Source organism: Heterocephalus glaber, unplaced genomic scaffold (assembly GCF_053883595.1).
Source record: "Heterocephalus glaber isolate CG9 unplaced genomic scaffold, H.glaber_assembly_v1.0 deba00001072, whole genome shotgun sequence".
Lineage (NCBI taxonomy): Eukaryota > Metazoa > Chordata > Mammalia > Rodentia > Bathyergidae > Heterocephalus > Heterocephalus glaber.
This window is the reverse complement of record NW_028258189.1, coordinates 1846578-1857496: the sequence shown is the minus strand read 5'-3', so window position 1 is coordinate 1857496 and position 10919 is coordinate 1846578. Positions and strand designations below refer to the sequence as shown.

Genomic DNA, 10919 nt, shown 5'->3' with positions numbered 1-10919 from the left:
GAGCCAAAGGGAGCCATTTCCCTCCTTAAAATGGTGTATCTTGAATATTTGTCATGGCAATGGAAAGCTAGCATACTAACATAGTCATAGTAGCCTTTTAGCCAAGAAGCTAGAAGAAATTCTGATGTGTACATTCCTAAAATAAGAGAAGAAAAAACAAATGCCTAAGAAATGCACTTCGATGCCCTCACCAGCATAACTGGAAAATAGGGGAAAAGGGCAAAGAAAGGGTAGAGTGAAAGAATGACATGCATAGCACATTTTGAGAGTGTGTGACAGTTTGACAGCATAATCACTGTAGCTGCCTAGTGTGATGTGCATGTAGCACCAGCAAAGAGCAAAGCGGTATTCAGTAGATTCCCAGATATTTCTGTATTCTGGGAATGTGTAAATATAGGCACACGTTATTTAACAGGACACAACTAAGTTCTCCCTCTTCAACAGATAAAGATCTTAGGGTAAAAAGAAATATTAGAGTCATCCAACCCATTTGTGTAATTCCCTTCTCATATGTTCATAAATCTTGGGATACATAACTTTGAAATACACCAGTAATGATGTAGGAAAAATTGACAGTCATTTGCCATGTACGTTCTTACTCATGTTGGATTCAGCATCATTCAGGGACAGGATATTGGGCCAATATATGAACAAATGGGTAACAGTGGACATTAGGTAGTGCATAGCAGTAGAAGGCTTTAGAGAGGAAAAGTACACCTCTTTTCTTTCAGTAGCTTGATTGACATATAGTTCATATGCCATACGGTTCAGCAATCTAGAGTGTACTATTCTTTGTTTCTTAGCACTTGCTCACAGATATATGCAACCATTGCTACAGTCAATGGTACAGCACTTTCTTCATTTCAAAAGGAAAAACCTCATGTCCTTCACCTGTGACCCCTGGTGAGCCCAACTTCCTACCAGCCACAGGCAAACCCTAATCTACTTTCCATTTCTATGGAATTCCCTATTGAAGACGTTGCATGTGAATATAATCACAGAATATATGGTTGGATTTTGCTTTAGTGTTTTGTTTGTTTTTGGTGCTGGGGATGAAACTCATGTCCTTGCACACGCTGAACACATGCTAGACTGTTGAGCTCTGACTGCAGCCCAAGGTGTGACCTTTTGGGGCCTTAGTTCTTTTGGTTAGGAAACTGTTCATCATAATATGACAACTTTATGGGATTGGGAAATACCTAGCAGATTAGTAAGCACACTCCTGTGTGCATGTGTGGGTGGGTGGCTCATGGACACATGGTTTGGGGTACTATATATGGTCCTTGCCAGGTCTTCTCTGGCACTGTTTCCCTGCTCTGCTTCCTGGTTGCCATAAGCTAAGCAGCTTTGCTCCATCACATGTTTCCACCATAATGTTTTCTCCTTAGAGTTGGCTGACCATGGACTGAATCCCTTGAACCATGAGCCAAATCAAAACATTCCCCTGTTAAATTGTGAATGGGAAATAGTGATGGAAAAGTTCACTATTCAGGCTCATCCATGTTATAGCATGTATTAGCAGTTCATTCCTTTTTATGATTGAAAAATATCAATTTGCTGGCTGTATGGACATTTGGATCATTTCTAGCTATAGGCTCATATGAAGTACCTCTTGATCATTAGTAAGATACACTTTTTTATTGTTATTTTTACTGGCACATGTTTGAAGTATCTAATGATCATACTCATAATGGAATAGTAAGATATTCTTAAGTGATTTCATGTGTACATGTTTCATATTGAAGTCTCTAGTATGGATAATTTAAATATTGTTTCTTTCTTAGTGCAGTTTCATTGAGATTAACTTGGTACCATTATATATATATATATATATATATATATAATTTGAAATAATTTGTAAAATTATGTATAATTTTAAGAAGAAATACAGACTTAATTTTAAAGCAGTCACAACTTACAGAAGATATACAAGTTTTCTTTGTTGCTGAAACATCTGCAGGTAAGTTGCCAATCTGATGCCTTGTACAACCTGCAAGATTAAGCATGTCTTTCCACAGAAGAAAACTCTTTTACATGGACACAATAAAGATATCAAAGTCAGGAAACAGACACAGGTGTATCACTGCCCCATCCAGTTTCATTAACTGTCCTAATAATGGTCTCTGTGGAAGCAGAAGGAGCCAGTTAGCATTTTCGACTGCTCTGAGGTTTTATGTGTCTCAGTCTATTTAGTCTGAGTAAATTTCCTATAAGTCTTCAATCATTTTGTTTTCTGGAAGTCTCAGCTAACTAAAGAACTTTTGTAAGAACTTCCTAAGTGTTATTTTAGCAAAATAGGGAGCCACATTTTGCAAACCGGTAGAAAGAATTTTATTTTCTGGAACACTCTACTTTGATATAAAAAATGCATGTATCTTCACATTCACGATTCCAGCTGTGTTCAAAATTAGCCAGTTTTTCAGTTATCCCTCCCCTATATCTAGCTTATCGGTATGTGTGTAGAAATTTTCAGAGCATTACTTACTTTAAAGGCTATATTTTATAAGGTATTTTCTGATGTTTGCAGCTTGTTTCTATCAGATTTCACATGCACACAGTGAATCACATTCGCTCCAGCACAGCCTTATGGATAACCGGGTTGGGTAACCCTCTTGGGGGCACTACACAAGACCTGGGCACCACAGGACATTGAGAAGCCTCCCTGGCATCTCTCTGCTCAATACCAGCTGCTTTCCACAATCCTGACAACCAAAAACATCTCCAAACGTGGCCAGATCTCCCCTTGTGGAGAGGAAGAGGCTGGAGTGTGTGCATAAAATTGCCCCCGGGTGAGAACTGCTGAAGCAAATGATAGAACAGTTACATAACTGTAAAGGCTTTCCATATAGTAATGATGGACATAATTATGGATTACAATTGAAATTTTGATGAGAATAGAATTTCCAACATTTGCTTTATTAGTTGTTAGCTACAAATTTTGAGAGGAAAGAAGACCAGATAGGGTTAAATTTTAAATATTTCTAGGAATATATTTTTATACATTGAAAGAGATGACGTGGGACCTTTACTGTTAGATTCAAGTACAGTTTGGGCACAAAGTAATTTTTTTCATGTCAGTTAAGTTACTATGAATAAGCTTTGACAGAATTTCTTGTCGAATGCAAGCAGGCATCTGATGAAGCTGCTGTTATCAAAATGAGGCTATGGTTGTTATGTCTGGTGAACAAAGCACCCATTCCTGGTAAGAATTTTGGCAGTTCAGTCAAACCAAGCACTGTTACAGCTACTCTTCACTGGTGCCAAATTCATATTATTCAGTTCTTTTCTATCAGGTGCCTCTCTGCTTAGAACATTGCAGTCAACTATAGATCATTTGCAATGAGTCTGTATGAGTTTCCAATGTCCTTTTCTCAGACAAATAAACTTTTTTTTTAACTAAATTCTTTGAGGAAGATAGGGAGAGTTTGAACCAAATCATTTCACCCAGTAGCTTCTGAGTTCTGGAATACGTGAAAAAATGCAGCATGAACCAGTGTAGCTGCTTAGAAAAAGCTGCAAAAATCTTATTGGTGTGTTGTGTTTCCATCATGCAAGTATTCATTTTATTGCTGCTTTTGAAATGCCTCAGAAATATTTTATGGCAAAGCCAGTGTTTATTTTGAAAATATTTGGTTGATTTTATAAGGTTGGTATTATCCAGTTGTTTGCTCAATAGAGGGGAAAATGTTTGGGAAATGCTTTCCAGTCAGTCACCTGATAGCTCTTTTATTCCCACCCAGAACAAACCTGTGGGTTTACATGAGTGTTAGAATGGCACATAATAATAATAATAATAATAATAATAATAATAATAATAATAGCTGAAGGAAATAGAATCAGCCACTGTAATTGTGACACAATCATGATGACTGCTGGGAGAAAGTTCAGAAGTAAAAAAGAAAGAAAACAGAAGAAATTCAAAAGTAAACATTGAAGAAAAAGTACAGGTAGATAGAAGTTATCAACCAAAGGAGATTCCAGGCAATGAGATTCCACTTTGTTCTTAGTTTCTTGTTTTCTGTGTCTCCTTCCTCTCCCCTGTTCGATCAGATGTTCCCCTGAAGAATCAGTAAAGAAGAGAACAATGTAGGTATTGGTGAGGTATGAATAGCAGATTCTGTTAAACTGGATTTATAAGTAAAAGGGAATTTCTCCTAAAGGAAAGAGTCAATAAAGAGATTCCATGGGATGACTGGAGAAGCGCAAAAGAGGTGACTTGGCCATTGATATCAATCAGTACTCGTCCAGCTGAGGAAGGAGATGAGGGGTCAGGAGCAGAGTGTGCAGGAGCACTGTGGACATGCAGTCCCTGGAGGACAAGGACACGGGATGCATGGGATGCATGTGAAGAAAAAGAATTTCCTTGGGGAGTGGGGTTTTTATTTCTGCTGCTAAATGATAAATCAAGCCATGTGCAGTGACAGAATTCCCAGGCCATGAGATTAATATTCTACCTGGATATAGAGTGTGAAGATGTGGGAAAAATAAGAGTTTTATTTTATTAATAATCTATTTCTCATGTGCCTCCCAATAAGAGTTTCCAGATCACCTTTTTTCCACAGTGTAAATTTGCAGGGTACCACAAAGTTACACCCAAATTGTGAGTCTTGATCCTTTGTATTAGCTTTATTTGGAAAAGTAACAAATACAGTGATCGCTCTGAGGGAGACTTCCGTCCTATGTCCCTGAGAGTCATCAATAGAATTAGGAAGTTTCTCACTCCAAAGCAAGCCCGTTTACACCGCTTTATCCTCCATCTTCCACAAGCGTCATCTGTGTCTCCCCACTGTCTCCCCCATTTCATGCCTCTCTGATTTTGGGGGCTGCCTCTGAACTCCCAGGTTCATCTGTCTCTTCTTTTCATTGGGCTGGATGACTTGTTTTAGTCTCAGCTTGTGGCCTGCTTATACTTTGGGCCATCTTTTTCATCTGTGTGAATTTTGCTTCTGGCCTGTGCCCAGAATCACTTGATTTTTATTCCCGGTAAATTCCTGTTTTCTGAACCCTTTTCCCTTTCTGAAAGACCACCTCCAATGCTTGGCTGGAGCAGAGCTGCAAAAGAGGACAGCTTGGGGAGTGGTTCCAGTCCGCATGAGTAAAGTCGTATCCACAGGAATGGCTAGGTCAGGGGACACTCAAAGACCCAGCATGCCTCATCAGCGTCTGTTGGCTCATTGGCATCAGCTCAGGGTCTTGTTTCCACTCGATAAGCACTGCCCTACATTTTTGGCCTAATGAAAACATTGCTAGGCTGGGATGGAACTTAGGCAGCCTAGCACTGCAACTCCATTTTGTAAGGTTTGCAGCTCAGGGGAGTAATGGATCATGCTCTCCTTTGGCAATGTAGCAGGGCTTTCCAAGAATACACAAGGCAGGCTCTTCTGCACCTCCTGTGTTCCTTTAATCTTATCATCAAGCTGCAGTTATTTTAGTTTGCAATCTTGTCAGTTCCTTGCTTTTTTCTTTCAAATGCATGGTTATATGCCTGGGGAAAGCTGCCAGTCAACCACACCCGCTGGCCATGAATAGAAAGTGATGCCTTGTGTTCACAACTGACTACTGACTCAGCAGAGGTACTCCCCTCTCTTGTGCCTGAGGAGTCAATATACTTTCAAGGGTAACGTGCATGAATAGTTCATGTTCCTCATGAACAGTGATGGGTATGCCCATGGCATTCCATGTGTGCATTTCCAGAGTCTTGGGCTCTCAGTTGCACAGGTTAGTGCTCAAAGAATAGTAACAACTGAGACTAGACTGCTCTGCATAAAGCTCATAGTGAATCCAAAAGCTGCTATGTGAGGGAATGGGTGGCATCTTGTCGTCATGCAGAGCAGAGTTTCTAAGAAGAGTTAGACTCTTGAGGAATCTCTTCATCTCAAGCCCCCTATTAGAAGTCATCCACAGGTTGGGAGAAGTTGAGAACTCCTGTGAGCAGCACAGGAGGGGGAACAGAGGTGGATTCTTTCTGCCCTGAAACCTTACACCGGGCACAGCAATAATAGATGGCTCCAGCAGTCTAGGAGCATTTGAAACCCGAGATTAGAAAAGACCTTGGCACTGATACCATCAGAATTTGGTTACAGAATTTCCATCCTGGCAATGTTAGCACTTCCAGCAAGTAATGCAATGGCAAGCTGATTCTTGGCCGGCTGGATGAATGAGAACAAGTTCATTCATATGAAACACACAGTGGTCTGTGTCAACAGAGCACAAATAACTGTTGCTCTAAATTAACCTTAACTGTTCCACTATAAGGACTGAGTATAATTCTGATATATGGAATTATTAGATAAAGAACTATGGCATTGGACATCCTTCTAAAATGTCTGTTATTACTCCCATTTCACATTAAATGAGCACATAAACTATCCGGGCTTAACATTTGATATTTCTGTCTTAAATTTTCATCAGTTTCATTTCGTTTAATTCTTACCACCAGAATTCTTGAAACTGACTTCAGATTAAATTGGCTACTACATGTGTCTCTGGTATTTCTCATTCAAGAACATGTAGCTGTGTGTGAAAAGTAGGGTTTAGTGTGCGAAACTGAAAGTGTAAATAAGGACTAAAAGGTATAATAGGTAATGTGAAATAGGAAGAAAAGGGGCAAAGGGTAAAGGAAAGTGAGAGGGGTAGGGGAAAGGATAGAAGGGAGTGGGATTAATATGAGAAAATGGAAAAATGGAAACAAAGTCTTTGTAGATAGGGAGAGGTGGAGAGGTTGAAGGGAGGGGAGGGGAAGGGGGAAAAACAAGAACCAAGAGAGACTGTGTAAAAGTGCAAATTTCCAATGATGCATGTCATTATATTGTATACCTAAAATGTACCGATAAAATTAATTTTTAAAAAGTAAGATTTATTTTCAAAAAATCAGTCCATGCTGATGTAAATGCCGTTATCCATGAAGGATTTACATGAGAAGACACACAGCTGAGAATGTGAACAAGTTGTGTTTCAAAATGGCACAAATAAATAAGAGAGGATGCTCAGAAGAAGTGGCAAGATACTGAAATAGTACCCGAGACTGATACTGAGAGAGGCCTGGGAAAAGGAGTGGGAATCAGTGGTTTTGCAATGGTGCGTGACTGCTTCCTGTGTATTTTTAAAATTTGGGGAGGGAAAGCATCTGGTTGTCACAGTTGTCAGGGATCCTCCAGTCTTGGCAATATATAGGGAAGCGGCCCTCACCTGGCTGCTTTAGAGTTCCCAGGAAATAGTCTCGTATGATGCTTAATGCTAATGACAAACTTCATCTTACACAGTAGCCCAGGGTATTCCTTTCATGATTCCAATGCATGTGGCTGCATATTATAGGAATGCAAGGAGCAGTTATCTTGAAAAAATAGTTTACTCTGGTTCACAGTTTCACTGCGTTGTTCGTGGCTTGAGAAGATCACATCACCCGTGACACTGCCTTTTCCTTGTCTGAGTTGGTGGTTCCTGCTCACGTTTCAGCTGCAGGGGAAATCTGTGTATTCATGGTGTACAACTATGCACAGGTACACTTAGGTCTATTTTTAGAATACCAGTTTTTTTAAAAAGTGTCATAATTTTTCAGTCAGACAGGTCTTCTCTGTATGTGAGGCTGTCCTTTATAAATCGGTGCAGTGTAGTCCCCCTTTATCCGCGTGTTTGCTTCTTGCAGTTTTAGACACCCACCACCACCAGCAGTCTGACAGTGTTAGCAATTTCAGAAAGAAACGATTCGTCAGTTTTAAACCATGGGCTTCTCTGAGTAGCACATCTGAGTCTCATGTCATCCACTTTGTCCTGTGTAGGACATGCATCACCCTTCTCTGCAGTGGCTCCGCACTGTACACACCACCTCCCCAACCTCTCCAGGGCTGGGTGAGCCTGCGTCACCCCAGGTTCATGGTCATCAGAAGGTCAGCGGCATCCTGACACTGCATCACGATGCCTGTGTGCTTCGCCTCCCTGCATCTCCTCACCTGGGTATCGTATCTCTCACACCATCAGGGGAAGGTGAGTGAATGCAGGACAATGAGATGCTTTGGGGATGAGAGAAGAGGGAGACCATATTCACATGGCTTTTGTTACATCCTGTTATTAGCCTCGTTCTCTTATTCATTGATCGGTGCTGATCTTTTACTAATTTGTAAACTTTTTTGGTCTGTTCCATACAGTTTGTTTAGCAATATGATATAAGAAATGACATGGTACTTTACATTCTATACAGTGACTGAATCTTCTTGGATTTTCCTATTAATAGAAATTATAGCGCTTGCATGATTTACACTAGAATTGCTTTTCCTCACTTCAAGTTTCACATAGAAGAAAGAAAAGAATGCTTCTTCTCTATCAACATTAGCATGGTCTAAGAGAGTGGTTATCCCTATTTTTGTCTAAAACCAGTTTTATCAGAGAAACAAAGCCACAATTTCTACATCTGCAAGACAAGAGTTTGGCTTAAGCCAGCACGCATAGATAGATAGATGTGTGTGGGTGTGTACATTAGTACACGCTGGAGTTAATTCCTACCGTCCAGGGGTAATACTTAGAGACACCCACAGAATTCACTATTAAAAAAAGAAACCTTCTCACATTGTCAGACAATTACCGAGATACATTATAAGATGCACTATTTCAGGAACCAGTTTCTGAATACTAATTTCTAAACTTGATCATAGGTGTACATGCATGGGAAGAAAACAGTACCTGTAAGGTTCAGTACTATTTGTGGTTTCCAGGATCAACTTGGGGCAGCCTTAAAATGTCTTCCTATGGATAAGGGATGCTGTAACAGCCTTATTGTGCAGTCTGGTATCATACGGCTAAAGATTTATATATATATAATTTCTTATAAATTTGATTTCCTTCATCTCTACACTGCAGTGGTCCTGTAATGTCTGTAGTAGTATCTAGATTATCTGTTATCTGTGGATTTCATTTCAGGAAAGTTAAAAGGTCTGAGGAAACATTTTGGTGATGAGCAGCCTGACAAAGTAAGGAGCTATTGAAGTAAAGGCCAGCAGAGCTCAGAACTGCGATCTTAGGTCCCGGATGGAACTCTAGGAAAGGCAGCGTGGGTGAGGCTTCTGGAAAACTCCCATATATGTACAGAGAGGAAGTCCTAGTGATTCAGACCTCAGTGAGAGAGAAGCAGCTGTCAGGAAAGCCCAGGGAATGAACGAGTCCCTCTGGCTTTGACTGTTAGCAAGACACTGGACATACATTTGACAGACAAAGATAAAGAGCATTTCCAAACCTAAATACAAATGACTTAGGAGGGGCAATGCTGTGTCCAGCCCAGGCAACAAAGCAGATTAAGATAATTCCAGTCCCCAAAAGATATGCACCCTAGTTTGGGAGAAGATATAGAAACAGGGACATAAGAAAAGATGGTTGGTTGGAAAGTTTAAGAATGGAATTTCAAGGCTATACTTTCAGGGATCATTTCTATAGTTCGTTACTAGAGAAGTTTCTCTGATCATGTAGAGTACCCAAGAAATTGGGATAAATTGGTTGAGATCAAAGAAGAAGAAAAGAATGAGAAGTTGGAGGGTGATGCAGCTTTAAACAAGTTATTTCAGCAGATCTATTCAGATGGCTCTGATGAAGTCAAATGTGCCATGAACAAATCATTTATGGAGTCTGGTGGTACAGTTTTGAGTACCAACTGGTCTGATGTAGGTAAAAGGAAAGTTGATGATATGGAATGGAAAAAATACTAAATAAATTAATTTGCTATCAAAAACAAAGAATGGAATTTCAGTTTGGAAGAAATAGGTGTAATAGTGTTGCTGAAGGTGCTGATTCTTTTGTTGAATAACTTTTTAGGTTTATTTTTTAATTGAAAGTGATATATATATATATTGTGTCATGTTCTTTTTAGAGATATATGTGAGATTGTACACACACAGGATAGAATGGCTAAATTGAACCAAATGATGTATGATCCATGTCACATACTTATCATTTGTGTATGTGTTGAAAGCACTTAAAAAATCTTGCTCTCAGCAGTTTTCAAGAATATTACATTGTTATCAACTGCAGTCACCATGCTACAGATGAGGTCGCTCAACGTAGTCCTTCCATCTAACAACCTTGGGGCTCTGACCAGCATTGCCCCTACCCAGAACTCTACCTAAGCCCTGGCAACTACTGTGATGCTCTCTGCCTCTGTGAACTCAATGTTTTCAGGTTCCAAATGTGAGGGAGATTGTGCAGTGTTTGTCTTTCTGTGCCGGGCTGATCCACTTAGCCTGGTGACCTCCACATTCATCCATGTGTTCACAAATGACAGCAATACCTTCTTTTTATTTTAAAAGTCATGGAGATATGCATCATAAGATCCATGATTATCTTTGCATATTTGTTTATTTTTAATTTTTAGTTTTTAGTAGTCCATGTTTGCAGTATCGTGATTGCATTCCTTGGGGGCAGCTGGCAGGTGTACGTGACACATCTGAATTCCTTTTTCATCCCCTTTCCTCCCCCTCTCTTGATCCCCTTCTCATTTGAGAAAGATCTCTCCCTGCTTCCTATTTGCTGTCTTATTTTTCTCTTAAATGTAATTTGTGTTTGTCCTATAAGAAAAACCATGTGATATTTAACTGTGTGTGTCTGATTTGCTTCAACTGAGCATTATGGTCTAGGAAATAATAAATATGTGCAAATGAAATCCTATTATGATGAACACTATGGACAAATGGATTGAAATGTGTTCTTTAAGTATAAAGGTAAAACTCACTAGAAAAACAGCAAAGACCACATGTCAACAAGAATTCTGTTGAAAGAAGAACAAAAACTTCAGTGTATATAGGGGGATAGTGATGCAAACATACATACATGCTACAAGGCTTTAAAATGATCAAAATAATACATAAAAAAGAGAAGATTGCATGGTCCCATATTTGGGTATCAAATCAGGCTTAATAACTCCTCAGTAAAAATCACAG

At 39.6% G+C, this 10919-nt stretch overlaps 1 pseudogene; it reads left to right on the top strand.

Annotated features, from left to right (window-relative positions):
* The first annotated feature begins 9392 nt into the window (after positions 1-9392).
* Positions 9393-9474, top strand: LOC147828446 (small nucleolar RNA U3; annotated as a pseudogene).
* Positions 9475-10919: the final 1445 nt, after the last annotated feature.